Genomic DNA, 24,268 nt, shown 5'->3' on the forward strand with positions numbered 1-24,268 from the left:
TGCTCCACTCTTTTTTTTTTTTTTTTTTTTTTTTTTCAGAGTATAACATTTTACAACAGACAATATTTATGGAAAATTCAAAGGAATAACATTAAAACAGTGTTTACATTTGTCAAAACTTTTTCAAACCAGCCTAAAAACTCTTCTTTTTTTTTTTTTTTTCTTTTTTTTTGAACACCTGAACCGGGATGTTTGAAGAAAAAGAAAAAAAAAAACAATAATAAAAAAATTTAATTAAATAAAAAAAAAAAACCCATAATAATAATAAATGAATAAGAATCAGCACTTTCACAAGATTATCTTGCAGTTTCTCAGTCTCGTATGTTTCTAAAATTTGGTTGTTTCTGTTCCATATAAGAGACCCATTTTGACCATATCCTACTGTGACCGGGATCTTTAATCTTGACTACTCAGCCAAAAAGGAATCAAATATGGCATGAGCAGCGTTAAATGAATTTAAAGATGCAGAGTGGTCTTTCTTCCGTTTCCTCTGACTGATGCCAACAAATACATTCACAGGTGGGCATCCCCATCCACCATTGAACCCATATCTTTTAGGCATTAATTCCTATCACAGAAATGATCACCAGGAGAGGAAAACTTCAAATGCACTGAGTGAAGAATAACAAAACAGAGGGTACATGAACAACTGAAGCAGTCTCTCTTTACAAAGACAAAACAACAAACAACTGCATATCAGTTCCACTTCACATTGACACAATACATTGATAAAGAAACTATAAGAACATATTTCAAATACTCACTCTCCAAGAAGTTCACAAAGACGCAGAGTCAACAGAATACAGTGGCGAACTGCCACGTGATGCGTCATGCAGCTCTGCGCAGCTCTGCGCAGCAGAAAAAAATAACACCACATAATGCAATAGATCATAAATGTTTCACACTTGGAACAGGGACAAAATAAATACAGTTAAACCCAACTTACAGTGAACTTGTGTCCCAAACTCCTGCTCAAATTCATCCGAGGTTCAACACCCACGGCGGCGGTCTGACACGGCCGAAGTTACCCCGCGTTTTGGTGAAGCTTCTTCCTCTTGCGGGTTCTATACTACCGTTTCTGAACATACAGAGCCACCTGCTGGCGAATGTGAGGACCTGATTCTCCACCCGGCTACACTACTAAATTTGTCCCTTTGCAAATTGAGTGAGGAGGTGATTCTTTTCATTATATATATGTTGTTAATTGTATCAACCCATTCTCTGGTAATAGGGGGGTCTGGCTGTGACCATCGCCGGGTAATGGTCTTCTTAGCTGCAATCATTATTATTCGATATAGTTTTTTATGAGCAATTCCCTTGAGAAGATCAGTTTCGCCATGGAGAAATGTCTTGAAATGAATAGGAATCTCAATCCCAAATATTCCTTCTGTTGTTTAATGAACCTCATGCCAAAACTTTTGTAGCTTTGGACATTTCCAGAACATATGTAAATAGTTTGCTTCCTGGTTCCCACAGCCTCTCCAACATTTGGAGTCTCCTCCTGAGTAAAAAGATTTTAACTTTGGTGTGATAAAAAATCTCAAACATTTCCAGGCGAATTCCCTCCACATGTGTGAATTAGTACACTTCCATTGCATTTCACAATAATTTTGCCATTCTTCTTTTGTCATTTCAAGTTCTCCTTCTTTTTCCCATTTGTTTTTTATATAATCTGTGGAGTATGATTTTTTTGTTAAGAAACCTTTATAGAGTCTTGAAATAATTCCTTTAGTTGCTTCACCTGAATATGCCCTAAGGATTTCTTTTAATATTGGTTCTTCCTGATCTATTGGATGTTCTTTATTGCATTTATCAAAGAAATTCCTTAGCTGCAGAAAACGATAAAAGTCCTGTTGTCCGAGAGAAAATTCTTTTTTGAGAGTCTGGAAGTCTTTTAATTTCCCTTTCTTTGTTAGTGAATAGAATGTTGTAATTCCTTTGTCTACCCATGTTTTAAATCTGACATCAAGTTGATTAGGTTTAAATCCACTCACATTTTTATTACATTTACATTCTGGTCCATCTGCTCCTGTATGTTTACATGGGTCTTGTATAATCGGACTGTAGGGCGAAGCGGTTTCCAGCACTCTGGACAAGAAGGGCCAGACTGTCTCCACCTTCTGAGGACACTGAGGTCCTTGGGAGTGAGCAGACCTCTGCTCAGGACCTTTTTACTCTGTGGTTCCTCTGCTGTCCCCGGGCAGGACAGAGCGGGACAGGAAGAGACTCAGCCAGCTGGTCAGGAGGGCCAGCTCTGTCCTGGGCCGTCCTCTGGACTCTGTGGAGGATGTGGGTGAGAGGAGGATGTTGGCCGAGCTCACATTCATTATGGACAACAGCTTTCACCCGCTGTACCAGACGGTGGAGGAGCTCAGGAGCTCCTTCAGTGGCCGACTGAGACGCCCTCAGTGCAGGACAGAGACACAGTGGACAACTCCACTGTGTAGAATATGAGCAACAACCCGGAACAGTATAACACCCCCCTTAAGAAAATCAGTGACACTTTATAATCCATTCACTCTGCTAAACCAATATTGTACATATTATATCATACTGTATGATTATATGTTATTTATATATTGACAGAAACTGCTGTGTGTCTGCCCCCGGACACACACACAGCAGGGGAGGGTCGGCCCCCGAACCCTCACTGGGGGTTTGCACTTCAAACCGGAGCCAAGTTTCAAAGCCCACCTCTGAGAGGAGGTAACGGACTGTGACTGGTCAGGTTTCACAGAGACCGCCCAAAGCCACTAGGTTCCTCGTTCCTCCGTTCTCCACTTCCAGGGAGTTGTCGCCCGACCTCGGAGGAGGCAGGAAGGGACCTTCCCTGGTCCCGCAGCCGGCTAGCCAGCACTGCTAACGGCTAACACAGAAAGAGCCCTCAGAACCAGGGCCCAACCAGAGAGGGGATACCGGCATCCAGCATCCAGGCTTCCCACCAAGGATCACCAGAACAGGAGGAGGAGCACGGCCTCTACTCTCACAAACTGTTCTTTGAGACTTCCGCTGCAGTTTGTTGTCTATAGTGGAAGCAGTGTATTGCATTTTACTTTTTATTTCCATGCATGAGAGAAGTCAGGAGGGCATCCCAGTAGGGCTGAACGATATGGGCAAAATGTCATATCTCCATATCCATGCCAGATATCTCGATATCGATACGATATATTACAATGGATTCAGTGAAAGTTAAGCATTTTTCAGAAAAATAAAAACATCATAATCCAAAAGGATGCAAAAAAATGCAGTTTTTTTATGAGAACTCACTGCCACTGCCACCAGATTCTGCAGCCGCCCTCTCTTCAGCGCTCATGTTGTTGTCTTGCTTCCTCTCCGCCGCCTGTAGCACATGTGAGTGTGCGTCTCCGTCGCCCTCCTGCCCCTCCCTCTGATGCTTCTCATTGGCTGCCATCAGCTGTCAACCAGTAAAGGAGGTTTGTGATTGGCTGGCCTTACCTGTGCGTGGGTGAGCTGACATGCAGGGCAAGCAGGGGAAATCTTGATATCACTGATTTTGAGAAACTAATGTCCTGAATGTTCGTATCCTGATATCGATATAACGATGTATCGTTCAGCCCTACATCCCAAATAGTGTTTGTGTCATTCTTCAAGTAGAGCCATGGGGTGCTGTTTGGTGTAGGCCCTGTTTTCTCTCCAACAGTTTTAAGTGGAATTGCAATCTGGGTGTCAGTTTACACAACAGCAGTGTTCAGAGTCACTGCAAATGCTGCTTTTTGAAAAAAGCTCGGACTCAGAGTAAACTGGGGAGGACACAACGTTCTGATAATTCATTTCAATTCAGCTTCATTTATATAGTGTTTCCAACACAGTCATTTTTCAACAGAGAAAACCGTTCCGCATGTGCAAGCATAATTCAATTTAATTCAGTTCAGCTTTATTTAGTGTCATTTCCAACACAGTTATTTTTTAACAAAGAAAATTCAGAGAAAACAGTTCCACATGAGCAAGCATAATTCCATTCAGTTCAATTCAGCTTTATTTATAAAGTGGCAATTACAACATGATCATTTCTAGACACTTTTACAGAGAAAACCCAACACATCCACATGAGCAAGCACAAGCGACTGTGAAAAGGAAAAAGAAAAAAAACCTCCCTTTTTAACAGGAAGAACCCTGCAGAACCAGGCTCAGAGGAGGAGAACCCACCCTGCAGAACCAGGCTCAGAGGAGGAGAACCCTGCAGAACCAGGCTCAGAGGAGAACCCTGCAGAACCAGGCTCAGAGGAGAAGAACCCTGCAGAACCAGGCTCAGAGGAGAACCCTGCAGAACCAGGCTCAGCGGAGAAGAACCCTGCAGAACCAGGCTCAGCGGAGAAGAACCCTGCAGAACCAGGCTCAGAGGAGGAGAACCCTGCAGAACCAGGCTCAGAGGAGGAGAACCCTGCAGAACCAGGCTCAGAGGAGAACCCTGCAGAACCAGGCTCAGAGGAGCAGAACCCTGCAGAACCAGGCTCAGAATAAGTACATGGTCACAGAGCTGACTTGCAACAACTTCTCTAGGACTTTAGAAATAAAGGGAAGGTTGGATATTGGTCTGTAACTTGTTGAAACACCTGGGTCGAGGATGGACTTTTTGAGGAGAGGTTTAATAGCAGCAACCTTTCTTTAATGTTCTCAGTTGTTGGTTCTACCATGCAGCTATCCTCCTCTGAGTTGTTCTTTTTATCTTCAGATGATTGATAGAATCAAGTGAGGCTGCTGCACAATCTACAGCTAAATCAACCTGAGTGGAGCTAATGCTAATGCTAATGCTGATCCTAGAACAGCTGTTTCCATTGGGTCCACAGATGGAATGAAGTGAATATTGATGGATTGTTTCCTTGAACTAGGTCACAGTATCCTCTGACAAACATCTCCTGTGTTTAATGTTTCCCAGGTGCTTTGAAGCCAGTTAATGTAAACTCAGATGGTATCAGGAAGTGATCAGACAGTACAGGGTTGTGGGGAGAGAGATGTCATCTTCAAAACCTTGCTGTGTTGGCTTGAAGTTTTTCTGAAACGAAACGCAAAAAGTGTCCATTTTCACTTGAATCGTTGCATGAATAATAACATCAGTGTGTGATGTTATTGGTGTGAAGGTTGTTCCACCTTCGACTGAAACTCGATGTGTTATTCTGAAGTTTCACACACTTCTCCCAGATTTCTGCTGTGCTGAGATGAATAACAGAAAATGACAAACACTTTCAGCAGTGTGTCCATTCCTCTTACATTCAGTTTGTGGAACTCGTGTGGTGTTCATTGCATAGGCGTTAGTAACTAAGAATGGTGCTTTTATGTTCTGAATTATAGACTCTCTAGGAAGATGTTGAACAAGTATTAAAAAAAGAAAAGTCTTGGCCCGGAGGAGCACACTTTAGCCTGCTAAAGAGAATAATTTAGGTTGTTGCAGGTATAATAGACCCTGAAGCTGCTCAATGTTCCTTTTAACAGCAGTTCCCACCCTGGGGTCCAGGACTAGAGCCAGCTTTGTGATAACAGATAAAGTTACTTAAACAGCAGTATGTGTCGATGAAACGGCCAGTTAATTCACATGTGAATCATGGGAGCACTCAAATTGCTTCGATCAGGAGTGATTTGTTCAAGTTGCTCGTGTTCCAGTTGACCCAAGATCTACTTTTCAAATAGCCAATCCCCCCAGTCCAGGGTCTACCCAGGACCAGGACTGCATGGCCCAGGCACCCTCGTCTGCCGGGGGGGGATGCCGCCAACGCCACCGCCTCCGCCGCCGCATGTCCCTCACTATTTTTGAATGCACTATTCTCCCATGCGCCCAGTAGGGGGCGCAGGACAATGACTGATAATAACTGTCAAGCGCCCCTCCTGTACTTCGCTTGAATGTATTGTCAGCTGACAAATTCCCATCCCATCATGCATGAAGTGCTGTGCACACGCACACACACACACACACACACACACACACACACACACACACACACACACACACACACACACACACACACACACATTATTTTCTTCTTTCTTTTTTTTAACGGCACAAACTTTTTCTTTTCCCCTTTTCCCCCACACCTGGCGGTCTACCTGGGGACACTCGCTGGCGACCGACTGGCTGGGCAGCCCTGGTCTAAGTTCTTGAGCTAATTCTTCCGTCTTCTTGGCATTCATAGTAGTTTCACACCGCTGATTCTGAGGCTGGGTTGGCATCGTGGGTGAGGATTTACGACGTACTCAGGTTTCCTACCACTGAAGCGTCTGAAGGTGTGTGTGTGTGTGTGTGTGTGTGTGTGTGTGTGTGTGTGTGTGTGTGTGTGTGTGTGTGTGTGTGTGTGTGGGGGGGGGGGGGGGGGGGGGGGGGGGGGGGGGGGGGGGTCGGGTCTCTTGAGTCCACAGTTTACATCTCAGGCGTCGTGTCCCGCCTCGATGAAAGGACTGTGACGTCGTTCAGCGCCACTCCAGTAGGGAGCCTGGATGAACGGCCATAAAACTGCAGTCACAATGAACAGTTTTGGCCCAACGTTCGGCGGTGTCTCTGCACACTGTAGCTTTGGAGAAAAGCCAGCAGACTGTCAGCCTTCCAGAAGTTAGCCTCAAGCTAAATGTTAGCTTGAATGGTCTCCAACTCCTTACATCCCTGACTGGGAGGTGCAGAGGGTGAATGGTTGGATGGATGCAGCACTGTTCTAAATCTTCTGTGTGGGTCATTTTTGGGAAGATTAAGTCAGCCCATATTACATTTAGATCTACTTTAAGTGTCTTTGTAAAGCTGACGGTTAACAGGTGAGCGCAGAACGAAGACATTAGTCCAGGAGCCACACACCCTCAGCTCTCTGCAGAGCACACACCTGCACACCTGGTGCCGTGCAGCGGGGATCCGCTACGCTCACTTTCACAGCCACCTTCATAATTGCGAGAAGCACACTGAGATCAGAGCATCGGCATTATCCCTCATAAGCCTGATAATCTCTTCAGAGAATCAAGAGGATTTCAACAAGCTGCGTTGTAACCTGGCACTGGGAAATCTGCTCTGCAGCGGCGAGAACACTGTCATATGAGAGAATACTGATGGAGGACACTCTTGACAATTTGTAGCTTTGACACAATTTTTTTTTTTTCTATTGGTTTTATGTTGAGATAAAATCTCATTTAAATCTTGGATGACAGTGTTAGGTTGGGTTAAAGCTCATTCAGTTCCACTTCTTAAACAGGCCAGGACCGGGACGACGGCCTCAGCCACTGCTGTCCCACGTGAGGCTGTTCTCACCCACAGGTCAAAGGTCATAGGTCACATGGTAACAAGAGAGAGCTGCCAGGAGTGCTGGAAATGGGAACAGACTCGTTTGACTCAGCAAGTGGCTGAAAGAGCAGAAATTGGCATGGAAGAACCAATCAATCAATCAATGTATTTTTGTATAGCCCAGTATCGCAACAACAGCTGCCTCAGAGGGCTTCAAGATGTTACATTGGTTGGTAAAAATAAAAATGGTGAATAAGCATAATGTTAATATGTCAAATTCACAGTAACGAGACAAAATGAAGCAACCATCGCCTTAGACCCTCACATCCGGCAAGAAAAAACTCCAAAAACCCAGTGGGAAAAGAAGAAATCTTGGGGAGAACCACAGTATGGAGGGATCCCTCTCCCAGGGACGTACAGCTTTGGCAACAGCTAGCATGAGACAATAAGAAGTAAAGCCTAGGACAATGTTGAGGACAGTCCGTTGGATGGTCCAGCACAGGAACTACGGATCCCAGAGGTAGAACTGAAGCCAGTCCGCGGGCAGGACCGACAGGAGTGTCCTCCCGGTCCGTCCGGAGCTTGTTCGTAGGCCCTCGTAATAATGGAGTCAGCAACTGAAACTGGAGAAGACTCCCCCTCGAAGGGGGGGACAGCAGGTGAAAAGCAATGAACGGACTAAAGGGAATAACATTCAGACATTAGAGGACAGGGCTCAGTGCACCGTAAGAAGAAAGACACAGTTACACTTCATATTGACTTTTTCTTTCTACTTTTTAACAATTAGGGTCAATACTGTTCAGAAAAAAACTACTTAAAAGGACACGTTCACTTCAGATGTGTTCAGTTTTAGCCAGTAATATTCTCTATTTCTTTTTTCACTGCCATGAATTGAAATGACATTTTCCAGTCATTGAAAGAGCTTGAGCTTAAAATGTTCATGTCCATGTCCATCAGCTGTCCACTGAAACCGAGCTAAAGTTAAAAAACTGTTGCTTTTTGGGGAAAAATATGAGTTGATGTGGTGTCTGCTGGGAGGGGGATTTCCTCTCATTAAAAGGGGCGGGGCTTGGTGACGTGGGGAGGTGTGGTGCACTGACGGCAGGGGTTAAAAGGCGGAAGTGATGTGTCAGGTGAGGCTTCCTGGAACAACCGCTGTCACTGCTGTGTGGATTCTAAACGACACTCCGTCCTGCTCTCTCGTCCGTCTCCTCTGCTCACAACCTCCACATTAATTTGATTTTTTTAATGGCGTCTCACCACTGAAATGAATGCTTTATATTGCAGAGCCTTTGCTGGATATGTGCCAGTGTGCACGTTACACGCATGTCAGTGTGCGGAGCTTTAGGGTGATGGGGCCATCTACCGGCTGTACTGTGAAAACAGATTCATCTCATGCACACCGACTTCTGCACAACAGGCCTCGGGCCAGTGACCTTTTCAACCATGCGTCCCACAATGTTTCAACACGCCAACTTACATTCCATCCATGGAAAAGTAACCAAATGCACAAGAGCCACAGTTTCAATATGTACAAATGGACCTGAGACCAAACAACAGGTCCATACTGCAAATTGTCCAAACGTGGCTCACATCTGTGCTGCAGTGGCAAAGATCCCAACATTCCCGAGCACTGAAAAGCTGAGCTAACCCAGCACCAACAAAGAAAAGTAGAATGAGTATTATTGGCTATTTGATGATACTGGGCACCAGTTGAAGAGCTTATTAACTCATATTTCATGGTCAGGCTATGCATTGCTGTGTGTTGATGCTCCTTGCAGCTCTGCACAGTGAGCCCTCTCTGCATGTATGTTTAAACCTCTACTGGTTATTCAAGTCAAAAATTTAAATTTCAATCTTTTTTTTTTTCTTTTTCTTCACATTCATTTTTTTTTATTCAAAGAAAACTTTCCTTTGTTGGCAACTTTACTGAACATGGCTTTCTGAAGGGCCTGAGATGTGGGTACAGTGCCGTTGATCGAGGCACTAAGGTGTATATTTATAAAGGGCCGAGTAAAACAGTAAAACCACCCACTTCTGAACCCCCATGCAGGCAGAGAAGAAAACAGAAGCTGACAGGCAGCAGACACCCCTACACCCCTCCTCCACCCTGCCTCAGCACGGACAGCAAGCCTTTGTACGAGCTGTCAGTCAATGTAAAGTTTATTTTTCATTACTTCCACTCTGGTAAACTATTGCTGCAGGCTTTCCACTCTCTCTACTGAACTCACAGTGACACACCAGGAATGCAGTGGTTCACTGGCAGAGCAGTAGATGGGACGGTCTCATGTTGATGGCTCTGTGCAATGCCGGCATGAGCCTGAGTCAAGTCGGCTGTTAGTAAAAGCTCTTTATGTACAGTATGAGCACGATGTGGTTTTACTCTCCGTCCTTCGTCCTTTCCGTGGGTTGAGTTTAATTGGGCTTTGCGGCGCAGCACGCCACATTAAGCATAAGCTCGTTTGACTGGCGGTGAATTTAATTTTGCATCGGAGAGCGAGAGACTCAAAGTCCCACTTTAAGTCCAGTAACAGAGCAGAAGCACCAAAAACAAAGTTTTCTTTGAAATCCTCCCCATTTCCTGCAGATTAAGTGTCAACGAAGCCCAGTTTCCGTTCACGCCGATGGGCCCTGCGGACAGTCCAGGGTCCCGGTTCTGCAGTCCTGGTCCCAAAGAGCAGGAATGAGACATTTGAAGAGTATAACTTAAACGTGCAACGACGCACTGAAGGCTGGGAGACTGACGAGGACAGGACTGCCACGAACAATCCATGCTCTAAATCAGGGCTGTCAAACATGAGGCTCACGGGCCAAAACCAGCCAAACCATTAAAAGTTAACAGAATGTATATTTTTTAACACGTTATTTTTTGTGTGTGTGTGTGTACCGGAAAAAGCACAACACTGATCCCTGGACTTATAGTCAAGACCGCCTCAACTGAGACCAAGACACTACCAAGACCAGAGAGTTTAAAGAACAAGACTGACCAAGTCGAGACCAAAAACACACCAAAAAAAAAAAAAAAAAAAGTTTTTGTTGCCATCCTGCATGAGTTGTAGAACATCAGCCTCATGTTGAGTCCAGCTGCTCAGTATAAACATGAGATTCTATTTAACTCCAGGCTCAATAACCGAGACAGAGCAGGTCTCTGAGTGAACTCACTAGAAATGTTGACATCAAGTACAGAAATCTGAGTTCTCCAACAGAAACCTGAATGTTTGAAGACTTGAGACAAATCTGTCAGCTCCACTGACACCAGAAGCGGGTCAGGAAGGTACTTTTCCTGAAAAGCAACAGAAAGAGTCAACTAATAATCCTTGTAATCCGTGCAGACTTGCTATGAGATTAATTTGAATGATTAAAATCGTACCTGTCTCTGTCAGGCATCCAAACAGGAAACCAGATGTATCACCTTCTTCTGTTTGAGCATGTCGGCTTTTTTCAAAAAAATTGTACATTTCCACTGGATTCTGCCGTCTTCACACGGACGTCTTCCGGTGCTGGTGGATGATGTCTTTATCAGCTGGTGTTACTGAGGCATGACCGACCTGTTCATAAGCCTAACCCTGTCCAGGGTTGAGGACCGCTGGTCCCCCAGCCAGACCGACTGCTGACGATCAGGGAGAAAGTCTCCGATCCGTCTGCAGGTGTGCTCATCAATAACCAAACTGTGCAGGTCGGACAACAGTTCTGCTCGGAACAAAACACTTAAACCAGCGTTTTTCAAAGTGTGAGGCGCGCCTCCCCTGGGGGGCGCCAGAGGGCTTCACAGGGGGTGCCGCGATCTTTTTGTCCCTGTGTGGCTGCCGTACCCCCCTGTGCGGAGTGTAGACTAAACAGAGCAGTCCGAATTATTATGTGTGTCATTTTACTCACAACAGCAGAACATCAAACCTGAAAAGAAATCCCCCCCCCCGCCGGTCTGACAGCGCGGGTGAGCATTGGCCTATCCGACACACACATGCGCACCTTGCTATCCCCAAATCTTGGTACGCAAATGAGCGTTATAATGTTTCATCAGGTACACATTTTTTAATTTGGTAGCGCATGCGCACCAGCGCACCGCTTATGTGCACCCCTGTATATATGAGCACAACCTGCCTTCATAACAGCAACAGAAAGAAAGCAGCAACATCTTTTGTTCTTTCCAACATACTCAGCATTTCTGCTAAGCCTCTGCTATAAATACAGCTATTTGCTTTAAACCCTTCCTCTCTGTGCCCCCACTCCCCATGAAATCAGTTCTGGCACATTTCAGATAGATTTAATTGCACAATGTGCAATTGGGTTCACACTTTACATTGTGACTCCACTCAAACGTGCATTCGAAAGCAAACATATGCATTAGCGCATGTGCAATATTCACAAGCACATGCTTTTTTCTTTCCACCCACTCACACACACATTTCCTGAGCACATCTGTATTACACAAGCAGACACACACACACACACACACACACACACTTGGGATCATTTTCTGTTAGGCTCCCAGTACAAGCCAGGCCTGCTCGTCTCTCGGCTCGGTTAGCTGGGCCATGAATTATTTGCTACCCTGCAACGACCTCTGGTAATATGATGAGAGCACAGTTGACTGGGCAAAGCACTCGCACATGCACATACTAGAGGCACAGAAATGTGCACATGTTGAATAAAATCCACAAGCGCCATGCAATTTATTTGAGGATGCACAAAGAACACAAATTTCGCCTGTGTTTGTGTGTGTGCGTGGTCAGATCAGGCATGTCGGACAGGAAGGGAGGAAAATGAGAAGTGACAGCAAGGCACTAAGCTAGCTTTTAGCCGGGGTGCAGTTTGAGTCGGGCGACATACATTTACAGTGTCGGCAGAGTGTGTTAGGCTTTTAGCATGAATATGATTGGAGTGTCAGAAAGTAAGAAATACCTCCAGCAAGTCTGCACTTAGCTGCGGGGGGGAAGGGGGGGGTTTGCAGAAGGCAGAACATACGCATGCCATGACACCACAGGGTGAAATGTGGAAATGTTTGAGCCCTCAGCTTTATTAGGCTGACTCTGCACCACAGCCGGCATCGATAGGAACCACTTTCAAGACATTGCAGCGTAAACCTAAAACAATGCATTTTCTTTGGAAGCGTCATGTAAACATGGCCTCAGACAGTCGTGAGAGGTTGTTTTTCCTATTTTGACTTTTTGTAATTGGATGTGGTGTGATAAAAGGAGCAGGTCAGGGTTGATGAATGAGTCTCCTCAACTCTGAACCATACTGGTCTCTTGCTTCCTTTCTTCCTTGTAGTTTGAACCCAGCTACGGCAATTATGTACAGCATGCATTAGAAGTACCTAATCTACTCATTTCCGGACATATTTTCATATTCTAGAACATTTAAAGGGCATTTGCTCTTGATGCAGAGCTCAAAGACATTTCTTTTAAATCCTTCCATGACTGAAAGGATGATACATTGCTGCTCCTCATGCTGTTTGCTTACCTGTCTCACATTTCATCATCACTACATCAGTGTTTAAATCCATCCCTCCATTTTCTACCATTTATCCGGGTCCGGGTCGCGGGGGCAACAGTCCAAGCAGACTTGTCCAGACTTCCCTGTCCCCAGACTCTTCCTCCAGCTCTTCCTGGAGAATCCCAAGGTGTTCCCAGGCCAGCCGACAGACATAGTCTCTCCAGCGTGTCCTGGGTCTTCCCTGGGGTCTCCTCCCACTGGGACATGCCCAGAACACCTCCCTAGGGAGGGGTCCAGGAGGCGTCCTAAACAGGTGCCCGAGCCACCTCAGCTGGCTCCTCTGGATGTGTCTACACCGAGCTCCTCCCTGGTGACTGAGCTCCTCACCTTATCTCTAAGGGAGCGCCCAGCCACCCTCATTTCAGCCGCCTGTATCCAGGATCTTGTCCTTTCGGTCATGACCCAAAGCTCATGACCACAGGTGAGGCTGGGGATGTAGATTGACCGGTAAATCGAGAGCTTCGCCTTTCAGCTCAGCTCCTTCTGTAATTGGCTACCTGGGCATCTTTTAGACACAAGTAATTTCGTTGTAACTTGTAACTTCTGTAACTTGTTGGAATGACAATAAAGAGCATTCCATAGTTCCATAGTTCCACCACAATGGACCGATAGAATGACCACCTCACTGCAGCCGCTGCACCGTTCCCCCTGTCAATCTCACCTCCATCCACCGCCATCCCTCGCTTGTGAACAAGACCCCAAGATATTCATACTGAATGTAGGTAGATCTCAGTGGTGGGCCGTCGGGGCCTGCAAGGCCTTTTCTGCTGGCCTAAAAAGTATCTGAATTACAGACCGATGTAAATTATATTTTGCCCATGAATACTCATTAAATAATTCCAAACGGTATGTTCCAGTTCCTTTCACAGTTTCCCCATGGCTGCGCTGCTACCAGACATGTTTTTTTCATATCAAAGTTTTTAACCAATCACATTCCAGCCATCATCTGTTGCTAGGGTCAAAGAAATCTGCCTGGAGGCCTTCACAGTCCATTCCTGATGGCTCAGTAAAAGTAAAGTGTCAAACAGACAGTTGCTTCAACCAATCAGATTTTGAGTTGGCGACTCAGCGCCTTCTGGCAGGCGTACACTAACAGCAGAGTATCCAGGCCTTCAGATTGGATAGTCAGAGAGCGGAGTAGCCAGAGCTAGCAAACAGCTTCTGTCACGAGCTGCATGGGCGAAAATACAGTTTGGCAATGGCGGAAGGAGGAGAAAATGATGTAGTAACTGATTTATTATCAAACACATTTTCAAGAAGGATTTTTCAAGAAAAGCTGGACATTGTTAAGAAAGGTTGGCCATCTCCGAAGCTTGCAAGCCTGTCTCAACCAGGAAAAGGATTTGTGGAGGACATGATGAAACAGCAGGATCTAAAGTAAACAGCAGTGTTTTGACGGCGCAGTGGTCATGCCTTCTGGAATAAATGGGGTGCAGGTTGATGGAACTGAAACGCACAATCTATATGACTATATATGAATCTATATGAGCAATTGAACTCTTTTTGATGAAGGAAAAGAGAATGGATTTTGTTTGGATTTTGGTAAGTAAAATGGTGCTATTTTCCTAAATAATATTGCTGTTTTATTAAGTTGTTGATGCTCATTGTATGTGCACAGATGTAGCAGGAGACTTGTGCACTTCAGTAAAGGCATTTATTCTGGCTGCGCAAGTATCTGTCTGCTGTGCAACAGCGCTTTATATGCATGTCTGTATAATAAAATGGTTATTATAGACATAAAATAGTTATTTGAGAGGTGGATTGGTTCAGGCATCTGTTCTGAAGGCCTTAGTGTGAAATGCACAGTCCGCCACTGGTAGATCTCCACTCGAGAGCTAAAGAAGGTGGTCATGGGTTAACGCCGGGCTCACACTGAACACGGTCCAGCTCTGGTCCGGAATTACTGCAGCACTGTCACCCACACCGCCTCCAGTGCGTCCGCGGTCCACTGGAGGAGGTTTCCAGAGCTGTCGCTCTTTCAGCCCAAACATAATGTTATACCCGCCCAACCCAACAGTAAGCAGCCCAAACCTCCATCTCTGGAGAAAATGCATGTTAAAAAAAAAAAAATGTATTTGCATAATAAACACAAAACAATTTCATCCACCTGCCCGACGTGTTCAAAAGAACCCTGGTTTGGCAGAAAGCCGCCCAATCTGGCAACACAGAGCCGCTCCGGTCATAGAGCTGTTTTTTTTTTTGCGATGTTGGTGTTGTTTGACTTTACACAAATGCAAAATCGTTCATTCTTCTAATGCGTATCATGACTAGATTGCATTGTTTATGTATTCTACCAAAAGAATATTCAGGCAAAAACACGACACAGATTTCATTTTGAAATCACTTATTTTGGAACATGCATCTGCTTTCCTTCTGGCACCCGTCTCGCTTCTGTCTAGATTGGTCCGGCGTGCAGAAACATAGGATCCTTGGGGAATCTTCCGGAGCGCTGTACGAGCTCCGAAGCGGCGCCGGACCGCAGACGCACCGTGGCCGCTGTGAGCCGCCACATTGATTTTAATGACTGCTGATTAGATGTAGTGTGTGGACTGGAGCCAGGGTGAGCCCGCTGTAAGACAACAGCTGCGACCAAAATTACACCACCTGTACTGATTACCCCATCTGTCGCTTTGTAAGGATGTCAAAAGCTAAAAATAATTCATATTTTTCATTTTTAGATCACAGCTCTAAAAGTGAAAACGTTTAATGGCTGTTTGATGGCGCCTTTCTGCAGCGTGTTCCTCGAAGAGGAACCAGATGGGAAACTCCCACACAATCTCCAGCTGTGTTTCCATGGCAACCACCAACAGAGAAGTAATCCCAACAAAATGTGCAGCTCAGCTTTGAACAGTATCGACTCAACATCAGTATCCCAACACACACACACATACACACACACACACACACACACACACAAACTAAGACCTCTACAATCACGCATTCATACACTCTAGATCTGCATTTATATTTGGAAAGACAGCTGTGTTTTGCTTTACTTAAATAACACATTAAACTCTTTCAACGATCCCGACGCGCTTCAGGAGACGGAGTCCGATTGAGTCTGTCACTCAAACATTTGCCAGTGCAAGATAGCAGCACATCATGGGAACAGGTTGGGGTTGAGGATCTTGCCCAAGGGCACAATGGATAATGGATGAGGTGAGTTGGAAATATGAGTCAAGGGATTTGTTGAGCAACTTTATTGGTTTGGGAATTTCTTGTTTACCTGTGCTCTGTTGCATTTTTCTGTCTGGAAGTTTCTCATTACTGCAGTCAAAACAACATTTGGAAGAAAGACAGTGTGATTTATTGATGGCCTTTGGGAAACAATTTATATGCATTCAACCCACCTTATTCATAGCTTTTGTTGACTATGCCTGGAAGGAGCAGTGGACTTCCACAGTGCAGAGTCCAGGGGGCATTTGAGGTTCAAGGTTTTGCTCAGTAAGTCACAACTCCCAACTCTGAAAACAGGAAAGACGACTGTGCATCGTAGTAAACAGTTCTGCATGACTCCATGCATGACATGGAGTCATTCATGACAATAAATGTGGTGTTGCTCGTGTTTGGGTTAGGTGTGGTCAGGGTTCTTCATTCTACAGTTCAGCAGCTCTGACATGAAGAAAGACAGACCAAAACAATGAAGAAAGACCTTGGTGTACTGTTCTCTGCTTTCAGAAGAAGAAAAGACTTTATATATCTCACGATGGATAAATTTACCATTACAGAGGCTCATAGAACACAGGGGGGGTGCAAACAAGTGAGGAAATGTGCAAATTAAGAAAAAGAATAAATAATAGTGCAAATCTTGATAAGAATAATAATAGACGAATTAGATTAATAGAATAATAGAATAATAACAGAAATCTAGAAGAAGAAAAGATTTAACTTTATATGCAACCTAAATCTAAAAACGTAACAGGGGCGAATGTACATATACAGTATATATATATATATATATATATATATGCAGAAGTATGTTTTAGTGCAGCAGAATGAGTGTATGCTAAAGTGACCATGATTGATTGTGGGGGTTATAAAGTGACAGAGATTGCAGGATATTATAAATGTCCAGGGTTATTGCTCTGTTCAGTATTCTGTATCATTTTTTTTTTCTTTTTTTTTTTTTTGGGGTGGGGGGGGCATAACACTGAACCACATGTATGGATAAGGACTTTGCTACTTCCAGATTTAAGGCCAAAAACTCCATTTGCTTACAGATAGACTGGAACAGAACAACCGAAGCAACACATTTTGATCTGACATAAATAGCTATGCCTCCTCCTTTCTTGAGTCTGTGAGCTCGATGTTGTATCCAGGTTTGCAAATGTCATCATCCGAGATTTCTTTCAACCAGGTTTCTGAAACTATCGCAATATCTTCATCTGTTGATTTGATCCAAATTCTGACCATTCCCCTCTTAGTTAATAAGCTATGAGCATTAAGATGGACACATTTGAGACCAGTCATTAAATGAAAGCCGACTGGAGTCTGGGCACATTGCGGATCAGGGCCTGGGTTTGGTTTCATATTCCCAGATAGAAGTAAGAGTCGGTGGATGAACAGAATGCTTGGCTATAGGTGTCCTGCATTCTCAGCACTGCAACGGTAGTACTAACACAGAAGACCTTGTTTTGTCCCAGGCCCCAAACTGCCAGGCAACCTAGTATAGTAATAATGTCATCTTCTTCTTCTTCCAGCACATCATTGATGATAGATAAGAGAGAGTCATACGCTCTGTAGCTCATAGGTCATGAGTGGGAGCGTCTTCAAATTTCCATTTCATCAATATTAGACACCGAGCAGTTATGAATATGAAGGCAACAGCATCCAGAGGATGTGTGGGAAGGAGGGAGTCCTCTGGAATTGCTCCAGAAATGGCAGTTAAAGGGGAAAGTTAAAGGGGTTATTTTGGCTCCAAAGGCCTCAGAAAAGGTCCTGAATATGGATGTCTAATAACTTTGAAGATTTGGAAAAGTCCAGGTTTGAATGAGGGAACCAGTTAATGTCATACATCTGTTGCACAGTGGATTCATTCCTGGATACATTTTTGCTGGTTTTTCTTTGGATAGATGAAGCCGACCTGAAAACCTTAAAGGAGCTCTCCGTGATTCTGCACGATTCTGAGCCCTGACTTCAGTTTGAAACGTTGGCTCCGCCCCCGAGCTCTCTGACTGGTTCCTCACGTTGAGAAAACCCTCCCACTCCCCCTCCGCTCTGCTCCCACTCAGCGTGCACGACGCTACATGCACATCCCATACGCGTGCACAATCCTCCAGAGGAAACACAGCAGAAGCCACTTTGACTCTATTTTGTTCAAAATAAATGGCCACTCCGTCTCAGGTAAACCAGATTTCACCCTGTCACTACAGGTTCAATGCAGAAAGTAGCTGCAGAAATGAATTTGTAATGTTGGCTCCGCCCCCTGCTGCTGCTGCCAGTGGAGCAGAGAGGTCGTCACGCTAAATCCTCAGGCAGCGCTTTGCGGGGCCAGATATCCAAAACACGCTGATCAATGTGTGATTTATTTCACAGAAATATAGCATGGACTTCGTAGTACATGATGTAAAAAGCATTTTTCTCGTCCTGGTTAAATTAAAATCGCTGATAGCGCCTTTAAATTGTAGAAGTCCATGGTTTGCACAAATTGAGGAAGAATGTACTTTTTGAAGAATAGCCTGCCAGGTATCATCAGTTATTTCAATTGTTAAATCATCTCCCCATAGTGGACAGAGAAGGAGAATGGAAAGCCAAACATGTATTATGTAATACCAAATCCCTCCTCTGTTGTCCACATTTATATCAAGAAATGTATCTAAGATAGTTTCAGCTGGAGGGCCAGGGAACTGAGGCTATTTGTGATGTAGGAAACTTCGAATTTGCAAATAACGGAAGAAATGAGTTTGTGGGATATTAAGATTTTGAGTCAGTTGGAAAAATGAGGGAAATATCTCATTTATATACAAATCTTTGAAGATTTGGACAAGTCAAAATTCTTTATGCCCTTGGTGTCCCAGATCTTGAAAGCCGAATCAATCAGAGAAGGTGGAAACACATGATTACAGCAAACTGGTGTTCGACCTGACATGCCATGTAGTCTACAACTTTTCCTGCATTGGAAGCAAATTCTTAGGGAACTACGTAATACTGGATTGCATTTATTTGGAAACAGTTCTAAAGGAAAAGCTGATCCCAGCAGGGCCGAGAGGGTAGTCGTCCCAGTGTGCTGATTCAATGTCAAGCCATGCTGTAGATGGCGCTCTCAACCAGTAAAGCATGTTCCGCACATCTGAGGCCCAGCTGCCCAGTAGTAATGGATCATAGGGCGTTTATTATTCCAGATAAATGCAGATATATATTGGTCCAGTGCATTAAAATATGTTCTTAGTTGGCAGACAGTGAAATAGATGTAAGTATATATCCATAAACGATGTAACATCGCAGCCACCTCACCTGGCAGGGATTATCCATTGCTCCTTAATGTGAGTGGCTGGCTACAAAACAAATCGCTTGCCTTCTTGGGCAGTGGTTTGGATCTTTGGGACTTCACAGGTCTTCAGGTGGGTACCCCCTTTCACAGGTGTTTCGTCAATTAGCCCACGACACCTCCGGGGGGCTTGACAGCGGGACCAGCGTCCTGGAACCACTTCCTCCGTCCCTCGGATCCTCTCCACTCGGTTCTGCTCTCCCTCCTATCTGCTGGCTGGATTGCGCCATTGCTCAGCCTTCTTCAGCCAGAGCCATCTTGACGCTGTCTCTGCCTGTTTCGTCACATTCCCAATCAGCGTCTTGCGCACAGGACCTTTCATCCCAAGGGCTCCTAGTGCTGTCCACAATGATTGCCCTGGAAAACCTCTACAGCCAACTTCGACTGGGAAATTCCAGGCTTTCCAGCCCTTCTGCTGGATCTCAGAAATCAGAGGCTGATACTTCCCACGCTTCCGCTCATGTGCCTCTTCAATCCTTTCCTCCCAGGGCACTGTTAGCTCCAAGAGGACCACCTGTCTGGTTACTTTTGACCAGATCACAATGTCAGGACGGAAGTTGGTGTCAATAATCTCTCCCGGAAATTTAAGCTGTCTTCCAAGATCTACTCTCATGTCCCAATCCTCTGCTGTCGCGAAAATTCCTGTGGACGCAATGTGTTTTCCGACAACCTCCCCAGGCTTGAGGAAGCTGATAAACCGAGGACCTTTGCCCTCATGACTGGTCCTTTTCTTCTTCCTTTCCCTCTCCAAACCCTCGGCTAGCTGGGCCAACACCTGGTCATGTCGCCATCTATACCGCCCATCTGCCAGGCCAGCTTGGCATGCTGAGAGGATATGTTCCAAGCTAGCTGTCTTCCCGCACAGTTCACACTGGGGATTCTCAGTCAGTCTCCACTTCTGGAGATTCGCTGGTGTGGGTAACACGTCATAGACAGAACAGAGCAGGAATTTAATGCGATGTTCTTCCATATTCCAGAGCTCGGTCCACTTTAGAGACCTTCCTCGGACACCCTCCCAACGTGTCCAGCGGCCTTGCTGCTTCATAGCCACTGCCCTAGCTAGTCTAGTCTCTTCCTCACCTGCCCGCACCTCTTTCTGTACCATGCTTCGCCGCTCCTTGTGATCTGCCCCCCTCCAACTTGATCTGGTAACACAACCGAACCCCAGCCTCCCCTCGTTTACTGTTCCCACAACATCACTGTGTTGCAGGCGTTCTTCTGCCTCACACAGTGCTTGACTAGCTGACCATTTGCGACCTGTCCGAACTCTGATGTCTGCCTGTCGGACCGCATCATCATCACTGTCGCGTAGCATCATGGCAAGTCGCACCTTTGCCGTTTTAAATTCTTCAACGACAGATGTTAGTGGAAGCTGTAACTTGCTTCCTGCGCTGTAAGCGTAAGCATTTAGGTGAAGTGTTTATCTTCACTGCATTATTACATCCGGGTAGTGACAATGGGAGACTGCCCCACCTTTGAAAGTCTGCTTTAGTAGATTTAAGACACTTATCTGAAATGAAAATTAAAAAAAGGATGTCTTCCCTCGAAACGTCATGTAAACGGCTCCTCAGACGGGCAAAAGTCTGATCCTCAGTTTGCTGTACTGACCGCTGCTCCTGCAGTTTCCGTCTGAGGTGAAGAGGATTTGTCAGATGCTGAGCCATGCAGGTGACATGCATCCGAGCCACAAAGACAATTTCATCTAAAAAAGACTCTGGTCAAGGTGGAAATTCAGAAAAAAACTCTGTCTTTGAGTTTAACTTCACAGGGTGCCGCAGAATCATCGTCGGCATCATGTGTATCCTGTGTTTACACTTTTCCAGTGATCTGATTGGCTCGCCTGGCTTTGCTCTGCTTCTTGCAGCTCTTAACCAGGTTCTTATGCTGGTTTAGGGATGTGCCAATTTACGATATAATCGCGATTTACGATATTGGACAGCCGAGATTATCATATCACGTCATTTACAAGATATCGTCTGTTTCATCTGGAAACAAGCCCGTTACCGAAACAGCTATTGATCTAACCCAAGGTCTCAAAGCCTCTGCAGCAAAATGTACTACAAACCACCACAAAAGTCCCAGATCCATAGAAAACCCCTAAAGTAAGTAATTTTATGCCAGGATGATAAAAACGAGGCATTAACGCGTTCGGCCCGACAGACACTGCACCGCCCCCCTCAGCGCACATCCCGACACAAAACGCAACAGAACCAGAGATCCGTGTGCTCCATCCCAACGTATTGGGCCTCGCGTGAAACTAGAAAAACCTGCTCTTTAAGAGACACCAGGCAGAATCTTCTCTGAGCCGACCGCCTCCCGTCAGCGGCAAAACAAACCCAAAACCGATCTTTACATTTCACAGCCAGCGCCTCAGATTGCACGTTTCTCACACACTTTCTTCACCAAATCTCAAAGCTGTTCACACCAAACACAACATATTTTATTTCCTTACCGTTTTGTGGCCACCTATCCACGCTCTCCTCTGACCAAAATTCACTTCATAATCCTCTGCAGTAGTGACAGCGCGTCATGCGCCTGAATGTTATTGTCGCCATCTTGTGGGCTTGTCGTTAATCTTGGGAGTTTAAATAAAGTTTGTTGACACTTGTTCGCGTCTGGTGAGCGTTCATACGATATGATACACGTGACTGAGGCATCATCCAGCTGGGAGACATCTTTTAGCATAACCGCACGAGCGCCGCCGCCATCTTGGTTCTAAAAGACGCAGCAGTGCGCACCGCAGAGCGAGACACACGCGACACACACAATCAGTGATTGTTTCTGTGATATTTGGCAATTTTTTATTCTGAAACGTGCACATTTATCTTCATTGTGCGTTTCTACAGCTTATTGCACATTGTTTTTGTTTTTTTCTTGATGTGTTTACATGTTGTTAAGGGGATTTTTTGTTTTGTTTTCCCTGTCATATAATTGGCTATTTTTGTATTGATTTTATTATTATAAATATATTTCAGTTGGAAACTAAATGCTATGGCTCAGTCATTTATTAAAAAAAGTATTTTATACTGTGCACAATACTGTGCAAAATTATAAGTTTCTGCACAAAAACTGTGCAGAAATGTATGATATAGTGGCTAAATATCAGAGCCAAAGGCTGCATTGCATACAGACTCCTGTAGTGCAAATTAAAAGTATTTTAAAGTCAGATTCCTTTCAAATAAGTTATAAACCTACTTATTATAGTTTGGTATAGGTTGGTCTCCAAATGGCCAAATGAAGGGTTCTCCTGGTTCTATCCAAACTAAACACTATAAAATCTCTGTGCTTTATGCTGATCTCATAAAAACCTGGCCCAGTTGTAGTCCAGGAGTTGCTGAATGTAGTCAGTGGCAGCTTTATGGCTGCTTCATTGTTATAATGGTGTTTTTCAGTATGGAATCTGGAAAAAAAAATAGGCAAGGGTAAAAGTTTCATTTTTTCCCTCTACTTTATCAAAATGTGCTCTGGCATGTTAAAATGCACAGTGTTGTTGACAGATGTTGATGGATTTCACAGTGTTTTTGAGCATTTTCAATAGAATTAAAAGCAACGCGCCAAATATCGTGATAATATCGTGAATCGTGATATTTTGGGCCACCAATATCGTGATATCAAATTTTCATATCGGCACATGCCTATGCTGGTTTATGCAAATTATTACTCTTTTTTTTAACCATCTGTTGTGAACAATGTCATCTTTGAAATTGTAGAAGGGAAACTAAAGGCTTTTGTAAATATCCAGCTGTGTGTGATCAAGGCTGAGTCTTCAGCCCCCCCCCCTCCGAACCTAACCATGTACATTTTGTTCCCCACCCATGCATGAGTGTGTGATGGTCGTCGTCTGGTGTTTTCTGGACGTGATGCTCTTTCCTTGTCTGTTCCGGGTGTCGGTTCATCCCTGAGTGGCTGTACTCTTGAGCCTGAGTCTTCTGTCTCTGTTCTCTCAGGTAATGCTCCCTGACTCCCTTAAACCTGGCGACTTTGGAGTGTGTTACTTTTTGTATTATTTGGTTTCACAATAAAATGTGTTCCTCCATCAGCATCTAGCATTCTGAGTCCTCATCTCCTGACCGCGACACAGACAGAGGCAGCGACCATCCGTCGCTCTGAGGAATCTGGGGATTGCGCCATTTGTCAGGCAGCGGTGAACATTAATGTATGCATGCAGCCCTGCGACCAATAGATCCCTGTCTGGATGTGTGAATAATGCCGGCGCTTGCTGGCTTATCAAATTACACAGGGGGAAAATGTGGCAAATAAGTATTGATCTACGAGGAAGCATTCATTTTTCATAAACAAACACACACGCACACACACACATATACTGAAAAGTGAATGCACACACTCCTGTGTGGAGGCAGTGGAAGGAACACCAGCCCAGCACCACTTCTAATCACATTTTTTCTTACATTGTCGGTTGCTTGTGTCCCAACAGGCCGCTGCCACACACACACACACACACACACACACACACACACACGTGTCCCCGCCAAGCCAAATAAATCCCCGGTGGACAGAACATGGAGCCTGCACCTCTTCACCTCTTCAGCGAGGCTCTGAATCACGGCCGGAACGGGAAACTGCAAATCAGTGCAGCAGCGGGAAGCAGGAGGAGAGTTATTACCCTTTAGGGAAGAGAGGTTAAAGAGAAGCTGGAGGAAATGTGCGTAAAAGAGGTAAAACATGTGAAACAGACCAAGTGCGTGAGTGAATGAGCTCGAGAGCCAGTCTCTGATGATCTGTGGAGGATCTGAGAGGATAACAGGCGCTGGGAGAGACAGAAGACGGGAGGTCAAGGATGACATATAGGAGAACGGCGGGGGAGGGGCAGACACAGGAGGATGTTGATGCTGTCGGGATGTGGCAGGACGCAGAGGAGCACTCTTTAGTCATATTGTTTGTCTTTCTCAAGCAGCTGCAATATCGTGGCAAGAGTGTAAATCCTCATGTAATTGCCAACCCAGCTATAAATTCTGTGTATGGGGGGGGGGGGGGGGGGGGGGGGGGGGGGGCAGAAGAGGGAAGTTCATCCGGTCACACCAAGGACTTGGCATGGGACTGTGAGCCAGACA

The 24,268-nt window shown here is 45.1% G+C and overlaps 1 long non-coding RNA gene across 1 annotated transcript; it reads right to left on the bottom strand.

Annotated features, from left to right (window-relative positions):
• Positions 1-608: 608 nt before the first annotated feature.
• On the bottom strand, positions 609-965 carry LOC115397213 (uncharacterized). The gene is made up of 3 exons (XR_003932446.1): positions 947-965; positions 765-848; positions 609-663 (listed from the first exon to the last, which is right to left on the bottom strand). It is a non-coding gene; the product is annotated as an uncharacterized LOC115397213 (long non-coding RNA).
• Positions 966-24,268: the final 23,303 nt, after the last annotated feature.

The sequence above is a fragment of the Salarias fasciatus genome, chromosome 2 (assembly GCF_902148845.1).
Source record: "Salarias fasciatus chromosome 2, fSalaFa1.1, whole genome shotgun sequence".
NCBI classification, from domain to species: domain Eukaryota; kingdom Metazoa; phylum Chordata; class Actinopteri; order Blenniiformes; family Blenniidae; genus Salarias; species Salarias fasciatus.